A 9038-nucleotide genomic window follows, 5' to 3' on the forward strand; every position below is an offset into this window, starting at 1 on the left:
TCAAATATAAACTTTCTTGGGGTTTTAAAGGAAATTTATACATGAACTCCTATTCTCTCCATCTATTTCAGTTTCCTATAAATAAATAAAAAAAGTAGTATACCATTTTCTTTGGTCTTAAAATGCTAAAACTATTTTTTACTATTTTTATTTTTTAAATGAGTTTTAAAAATTAAAATTTGACAACTTGTATAGAAAATGGTTTAGCCTCCCCCATTTACTGAAATGCATGATACCATGCACCATAAACCGTGGCTGTCCTAGACCCAAACCTTAAATATTGGACCTAAAGCCTAAGGGCAAATTTGGCCTAATAAGGTCAAGCCCAATCTTTCCGACCCAAGTCTCGTTTGAACTGAAAATTGACATACTTGGGTTGAGCCCAAGACTGAGTCAAACTTCGGTTGGTCAATCGAGCACTAATTTAAAGCTTTACATAAGAATTTTGTGTGTGCCTGCGTATGTATTTATGTTGGATTTTAAGTCGAGCTATCACTAAAAAGTTGCATGTGTGGGCTGGGCAAGGCATGGGACAAGCTAAGGAAGTTGGGTTTATGCTGGGGCTAAAGCTACCTAGTTTTGAGGCGGCCATAAAAAAAAAAAAAAAAAGAAAGAAAAGCGTAGGATTTTGGGCCCAACCCTAGATATTGGACCTAAGGCTTGGGCCCTAATTAGGCATCTGGTCAAGCACAATCTTTCCAACCCAACCCTAATTAGGCATGTGGATCCAAGCTCGAGCTGAGTTTGGATTGGTCAATTGGGTTCAAGTGAGCCTGTTAGGCTCAATGTATAATATATATAAAAGTGTGGATGCAGAGTGGAAGTTTTTTTTAACTAAAATTATCCTCTATTTATTTGTTTGAAAAATGGTATAAAGGTTATTTTATTACAACTTTAATGTCAATTTTTATGGCTACTAAGATGCTCATTTTGTCTTTAGTCCGTCTCTAATTGTAAATGTTGAAAATGTAACTTCAATTATTATTTTCCACCTCATCCTCTCTCATTAAGTCTTATACTTAAGGTATTAACTTCCATTTTCTCTTATTAAATCCTATATTTAAGTTCTTTTTCAAAATATTACTAATTAGATCTATGCTAATATTTTTAACAATATAAACTCATATATTTTAAAACTGACTCGACTCAAAAGTAAAACCATTCTTTATTCAAGTGGTGGCTAAGCAATTTAACCATTCGAATTAAATTGAAAAACCCATGGAGCCATAGTTAGGTAATAAAATTTTCAAAATAGAAATAAATATAGAAAATTACAAAATTGTAGAAAAAAAATAGACACATTTATGATATTTTTATAAGTCAAATTAAAAAAATAAGTGTAATAAACAAGAATTATTTTTATTGATAATGAAAATGAAATACATAATTTAAAACTAACCAAAAATGAAATTATTTTATTATTTGTCAAAGATAAATTGTTCAACTTTTGGGTCAAATGTGTTAACATCTAATTTCATAAATAAATAATAAAAATTAATAAAATAAAAATACATAAACATTGAAAAAAAAATTTAAGCACACTACATGTATAATATCATATTAAACAAAAATTAAGTGACATATTAGAATTATTTTTACACATAGAAATACAAAAAAAAAACTATAGAAAAAATTGAACACATATATAATTCTATATTTACACTACTATTAAAAATATGAATAAAATTGTGGAACTTTCTCTTGACTAAAATACTCAATTTTGAATTTAGTCCATATTTAACTATAAATTGAACTACTGCTTTTCACCTTATTCAATTCCCTCTATTTAAATCTTACACTTCTTTAATAAATGAAGAAAAAAAAGATACACCAAAAAGATAAAACATTACAAAAAAAAAAAAAGAATCTAGCTAAACAGATAAGCCTATCAATGATACTTGAAACTTCATAACTCAATCTGATCATCACATATTTGGATGAAGTGTTTATGTAATCAAATTTGGATTTTGTAATTTGCATCCGGTTAATAACGAAAAACAAAAAAAAAATAAATATAAACACAAAAAATAAAAATACATATTTATAGAAAATTTCGGATACATAATTACTATCATAATCATCACCTAAAATTGCCACGTGCAAAGTACATGCATGCTTACTAGTACACTAAAAAATTGCATGAGCTTATTTATTATTACTAATTTATTGCTTTAAATAGGATTTTTGTGTATGTATCATGCATGCATATTAGGTTTAAGTCGAACTGAGGTCACTAAAAATTTGCTTATGCATAAGTCGAACTAAGGTCACTAAAAAATTGCTTATATATAGTTGGGTTAGGTTCAAATTACAATAAGGTCAAGTTGGGTTTAAGTTGAGCTAGAGCTACCTAAAGGTTAATGCAAAGCCGAACACCAAAATAGAAAAGCCTAGGGTTTTAGTCAAAAGATTGAAAATCAAAGCCCAACCCATGCAAGTTAAAAATGTGGTTTGGGTCAGTTCAAACTTGGGTTGGGCTTGCCCAAGTTGTACTTCTAGTCCCTTGCATTTTAACTATACAGTACTATACATGTCTTGTATCATGCTATGTGCTATGTGGATAATTTGAAATTGAACTACAACAATTGCAAGGAGCCTTAAGATATTCCCATTTAAGTGGAGTTGGTCCACGTCCAACCCAAGTTTTTTATGGAATCTAAATTAGAATTATTAATTTTAATAATATTATAAATTAATTTAAAATGCATTAATACAAAATTATCTAATAAAATAAAAAACAAAACATAATACAATGTTAGAGTATGGGTTCTATGTGCAATTTATCAAACCCATGTTTATTATGTCCAATGGATTTTAAATCATAATATTTTTAAAACTATCAATTAATATTTTTTATTGTATTAGTGTTATTAAGTTTGACTTTTAAGTTGAAATGTTTTTAATGAACAATTTAAGAAAACCTAACTTCTAATTTTTTATTAACTATTCTAAGATAAATGTGTTTTAATTTTTACTAAGCTTTATTAATAGTTATTATTTTGAAGTGGAAATTTAGTGGATTTTTAATTAATAATTTTTTAGGATAATATTTTATTTGTGTTGTTTCGTGTTTTATTGCTTAACCTCAACTTATTTGGTTTATTTGATTTATTAATATTTTGTTGTATTATGTTGTATAATGTTGTATACTTGTATTAATATTCCCTCCCCCTCTTTCTTAAATACGTACCTACTTAATCTTGATAATAGTTTATTAATTTTTTTTTTAATGACATGATATAATTTGTCCAATCGAAATAGACAATGATTCATTTTTTTATATTTTTTAAAGGAAAAGAAAATAAGAAGAATACAAAATAGGAGAAAATAGATGGATTTGTTTTAGATGAAAATTTGGGATATTGATAAATTTTGGTATATACCCTATCCCTTTTAGCCTCTTCCAACTTGTAACTGATTGGTTTTTTTTTTTTAGGTTTCTAGGTTCTAGAAGTGGTCTTCTATGCATGTAATTGAACCATCTAAGTCTAGTTTCTCTCATTTTATCAATATCACCTATTAGAGCTACTCTTAAGTTCCTGTGAGTAACTTCAATCATATCTCATCACTCACATTTCTATCACTCATTGTTTTATAGAATATCACATTTCTATTAGAGCTACTCTTAAGTGGTATTCACTTCTCACATAAGACTCAGAATGCACCTCTTCTTTTTGCCTATTCTGATCTAATTCTATAGGTGATATTTTCCTTAATCTCTCCCCTGTTATAAAATATCAAACTAAGGCATATAAAATGGAAATACTGACTTATCTCTTGATCTCCAATCTCAAGTATATTATTATTATTATTATTTTTTTTAATTTTAATGACAAATTTCTTTTGAAATACCCAAAATGTTTGAAATTTTAGAGATTTAAAACTTTGAATCCAACTATTTTGATAGACTTTTCAAGTAAGCATGACTTCATGCTTGTTTGATCTTCCTTATAAATACTTGGTAATGCTTAAAACGTGTGCATCAAATGCACTTGTAGTATTTAAACCCCACCACATGACTATATATATATATTTGGATATCACATGGCACTTAGTAGCATATATATGGATACCACGTGATGCCTAAATTATGTTCATTGACACGTGTACCAAGTGTCAACAAATTTAGATATCGTGTAGCATTAGAATGCATTTAATGACATGAATGTGTCATATGGTACATGATGAAGGGTGATTTGGCCCGATATAGTAAAAATGGGACACGTGGATACGACCTGACCAAGAGATGACAACTTAGCCCGACATGCCTAGTTCGCAACAGTTGAGCTCGGACACCCAACCACTTCGGCATTAAGTCACCTGGGGACAAGGCAACCTCGATCCCAAGGCACTTCTGTATTTAGTCCAGTTTGGAACTAAAAAGTATCATCTCGGGGATACCGACACAGAACACTATGTGACGACCCTATAAATCTCTCCAATAGACCCCGAATCTCACAAGAGCACGTCACATAATGGCAAGCCTTATCTCCTCCCCACCCGATTTGGGAGGAACTGATAAGCCTTATCAGATGGTAACATTATCCTCCAATTAAAGTGGAAACAGATCCTATCGTGATGAAGATCCTAGAACCGATCCGCAAAACCTGCGAGGACTCAACTATATAAAGACTCCAACCCTGAGGGCACAAGGTACTGATTTCTCTACTCTCTAGCTCCCTCACTCTCTACATTCAAAGCTATTTCAACTCGTAAACAACTTACTAACTTAAGCATCGGAGCGACCTTGCCGGGCTAGCCACCCGAGTTCTCGTCTCATTTTGTAGATTTACCTAGCTCGTTGTTCGATTGGAAGCCAGATCATCCTCCAGCAGGGAGCAGTCAGATCGCGCAACATCAATTGGTGTCGTCTATGGGAACGCTACAAAAAGCCTTCTTCACAATCAATAGCTCATCTGAAATCAATAACATCCTCCAGTCATGCCAGACAGAGCACATCACTCTACCTGCTTCGCAAGACAACCTCGGAAACAGGTCTGGAGACACTCAGCCCGCCAGAGCCCTTCTTCCTCGATGTTTGCATCAAGAAGGTGGTTCGCTCGCAGGTAACTGGTTCGGAGTTCTGGCCGTGAACTCAAGGCAAGGCCCTTCCATCCATGGTAGTTAGCCTCAACATCCAGGGTACCAGACCACACAAAGGTTAGCAGCACCAATGCAAAGCCGATGAAGAAGCAGCAACGAAGGTGTCGCAAGGCACGCCAAACTTCATCTCAGAACAACCAACTCGCGAAGCCAAACCAGCAAGAACAAATTAAAGGTAAAGAAGAGGTGAGCTCAGCAGCCACAAAGACTGCTCCTCTCCTCTCCGGGTCATCCCCTTTGTCCTTTGAGCTGTTGGTGACCCCGATGCCCAAAGACTTCAAAATGCCTTCCCTCGACAAGTACGACGGATCTTTTGATCCTAATGACCATGTAGACTCCTTTCAATTTCAGATGCACCTAGCTGAGGCTGACGAGTCCTGCATGTGTGTGGCTTTCTCCACCACATTCAAAGGAGTAGCTCACACATGGTATCAGAACCTTACGCTAAGAACAATCAAGAATTGGGCGCAGTTCATGGAGTTGTTCACCTCGCATTTCATCACCAGCAAGAAGTGCCCAAGGTCCCAAGAAAGCCTCCTCAATGTAGTTCAAAGAGAAGGGGAGTCCATAAGAAGCTACATCAAGCGCTTCAATGACACCTGCCTGTAGATCCCCAACCTAGACCTAGCGGTGAGGCTCACCGCAGTAGAGGACATAACTCACAGGGAGTTCAAACGGCATGTGGTGGCCAACAATTTGAAAGACATCACATAATTCTTCAAGCTCACTGATCAGTTCATCGGGACCAAGGGAGAGATGAATCAAAGGACTGATAACCCAACAAAAAAGAGAAAAAGAGAAGGTGACAACATAGGTAATGACGAGAATAAACGAAGGGAGAGCAAGTCTCCGACTAGGGGGGAAACAAGTCCGAGAGTCGATCTCCTTCGTGATCTCGCAATTCAGGTCAGTGTTCCAGAACTCCGCCTGTTGAAAGGACAAGCTATGCACCCCTCAACGTGAAGCGAGGAGAAATCCTGATGGCAATCAAAGACTCCTCCTATGTCAAGTGGCCACCTTGGTTGAGGGGAGATCCCGCCACCAGAAACAGGAATGTTTACTATCACTTTTACAAAGACCATGGACACAGTATAGAGAACTATAGGAACCTCTGCGATGAGATCGAGGAGCTCATCCGTCGTGGGTATCTTAAAAATTTTATACAAAGAGAAGAAAAAAACCAAGCAGATCGGCAAACAGACTGGCAGGGGGACCAGAGAAGAAATGCTCCTGAGTCCAGTAGTAGACAGAGTGAGCAGCCGCCATGGCAGTTGCCTGAAGAAAGGCCAATCTGCAGAGTAATCAATATGATTACTGGTGGGTCCATCATCGAGGGCTGCACTTCGGTAGTAGGTCGAACTTTAGTTCGTGAATTAGAAAACGAGGAGCAGAACCCGCCGAAGAGACCTAGACCTGAAGACCCTATCTACTTCACAGAGGATGATGCGTGCGGGATCCAATATCCTCACGATGATGCCCTGGTGATAAAGTTGAGGATATACGATTTCGAAGTCAAGCGCGTCCTATTGGACTCGGGTAGCTCGGACGACATTTTGTTCAAGGACGTCTTCGACAAGCTCCAGCTCCAGAAAAGCGACCTTAAGCCAACAAATACGCCCCTGGTAGACTTCAGTGGCGAGGAAGTCAAACCTCTAGGGCGAGTCTCAGTACCCGTAGAGGTCGGCACGTGGCCAAATATTGTAAGGTTTGAGCACACGTTCTTAGTGGTCGCAACTCCCTCCTCGTACAATGCCATAGTAGGTCGACCCATTACGCACGCACTACGTGCGGTAGTATCCACCTACTACTTGGTAATGAAGTTCCCTACGGACTATGGACTAGGGGTGTGCGAGGCAACCAACTCGAAACTCACAAATGCAACATTGCCACCCTCAAGGGGAAAGCCAAGCTAGCGGTTGACATCAAGCTCGAGCGACCTACGGAGTATGCCGAGGAGCGAGCTACACCAACAGAGGAGACGGTTCATATCCCGGTCTCAACAAATGATCTAGCTAAGACCCTCTAGATCGGCATTTCGATTGAGGAACCACTTTGCTCTCAACTGATAAACTTTACTTAAAAATTTAGATGTATTTGCATGGTCTGCGTTAGAAATGCCCGGAATAGATTCTAAAGTTATAACTCACAAACTAAATATTGATCCCTTAGTCAGGGCCGTTAGACAGAAAAAGCGCAACCTTGCCCCGGAGCGTTGGAGGATAGTCGATGAAGAGGTTGGGAATCTCTTAGCAGCAAATTTCATCAAGGAGGTCCATTACCCGAGCTAGGTAGCTAACCCAGTTCTGGTAAAAAAGACCAACGGTAAATGGCGCATGTGCGTTGATTATACCGACCTGAATAGAGCATGCCCAAAAGATTGTTTCCCGCTGCCCAAGATCGACCGCCTAGTGGATGCGACCTCAGGGCATGAGTTGTTGAGCTTTCTGGATGCATACTCGGGTTACAACCAAATCAGGATGGACCCCACTGATGAAGAAAAGACGACATTCATAACCGAGCTCGGACTGTACTGCTATAAGGTTATGCCCTTTGGACTAAAAAATGCTGGGGCAACCTTTTAAAGACTTGTAAATAGGATTTTTGAGCTGTTAATCGGCAACAAAGTTGAATGCTATGTAGATGATATGGTCGTTAAGACCCAATTTTCAAAATTTTTATTAAATGATTTGCAAAATGTTTTTGAAATTTTACGAAAGTACAACATGAAGTTAAATCCTAACAAATGTATCTTCGGCATCACCTCGGGTAAATTCTTAGGCTACATAGTCAACCAACGTGACATTGAAGCCAACTCGGAAAAGATAAAGGTCATCTTAGAGATGAGACCACCTCGTAAACTAAAAGAGGTTCAGAGGTTGAATGACCGCATAGCCGCTCTGAGCCATTTTATGTCAAAGTCGGCAGATCGCTACCTACCTTTCTTTAAGGCCATAAAGAAAAGTAAAGACTTTGAATGGACCGTAGAGTGTCAGATTGCCTTCGACGAGCTAAAAAGATACTTAACTAGTATCCCGATTTTGACCCGACCTGAGGAAGGGGATATTTTAAAGATGCACCTCTCCTCGAGTGACGAAGTGGTAAGCTCGGTACTGATAAAAGAGGTAGATCGGGTCCAATGACCCATCTACTATGTTAGCAACATTTTGCAAGATGCTGAAACAAGGTATATGGAGATCGAGAAGTTGGCGTACGCACTAGTCATAGCAGCTCGGAAGCTTCGTCCATACTTCCAAGACCACACCGTCGTCGTCCTCACCAACAAGCCTCTGAGACAGATTCTACTCAAGCCCAAGGTGTCTAGTAGATTGATAAAATGGGCCATCGAACTCAGCGAGTATGATATCTGGTACAAACCACAGACAGTGATTAAAGCCCAAGCTTTGGTCGATTTCATGGTAAAATGTATGTTAAACACCGCAATCCCCGAGCTGGACGAGCTCGAGCACACAGAGGAGACTTCAACCAGTGCGGCACCAATCCTGGTTAGAGCAATTCCGACCTGGGACAAGGAGCCCTGGATCCTCCATGTTGATGGCTCATCCAACCAACAAAGAAGCGGTGCAGGGATAATTTTGTACGGTCCAATTGGGGTGAACCTAGAATACGCACTCCGGTTCAGGTTTGCAACATCCAACAATGAAGTAGAGTATGAGGCATTAGTAGCTAAGCTCGCTCTCGCAAAGGAAGTGAAGGCTAAGCACATCATCATATGTAGCGACTCCCAGCTCGTGGTCAATCAAGTCAGCGGCGAGTATGAAGCCCGTGACCCCACCATGGCTACTTATTTGGCCAAGGTCTGAGAGATTCTGCACGGCTTCACATCTTATTTCATCAGGAAGATCCCTAGATCCGAGAACACTGAAGCCGACACCTTGTCCCGGTTAGCTAGCACAAGCAGCAACACCATGCAGACC

The sequence above is a fragment of the Nelumbo lutea genome, chromosome 3, assembly GCF_056320005.1.
Source record: "Nelumbo lutea isolate HS-2025 chromosome 3, American lotus-T2T, whole genome shotgun sequence".
Taxonomy (NCBI): Eukaryota; Viridiplantae; Streptophyta; class Magnoliopsida; order Proteales; family Nelumbonaceae; genus Nelumbo; species Nelumbo lutea.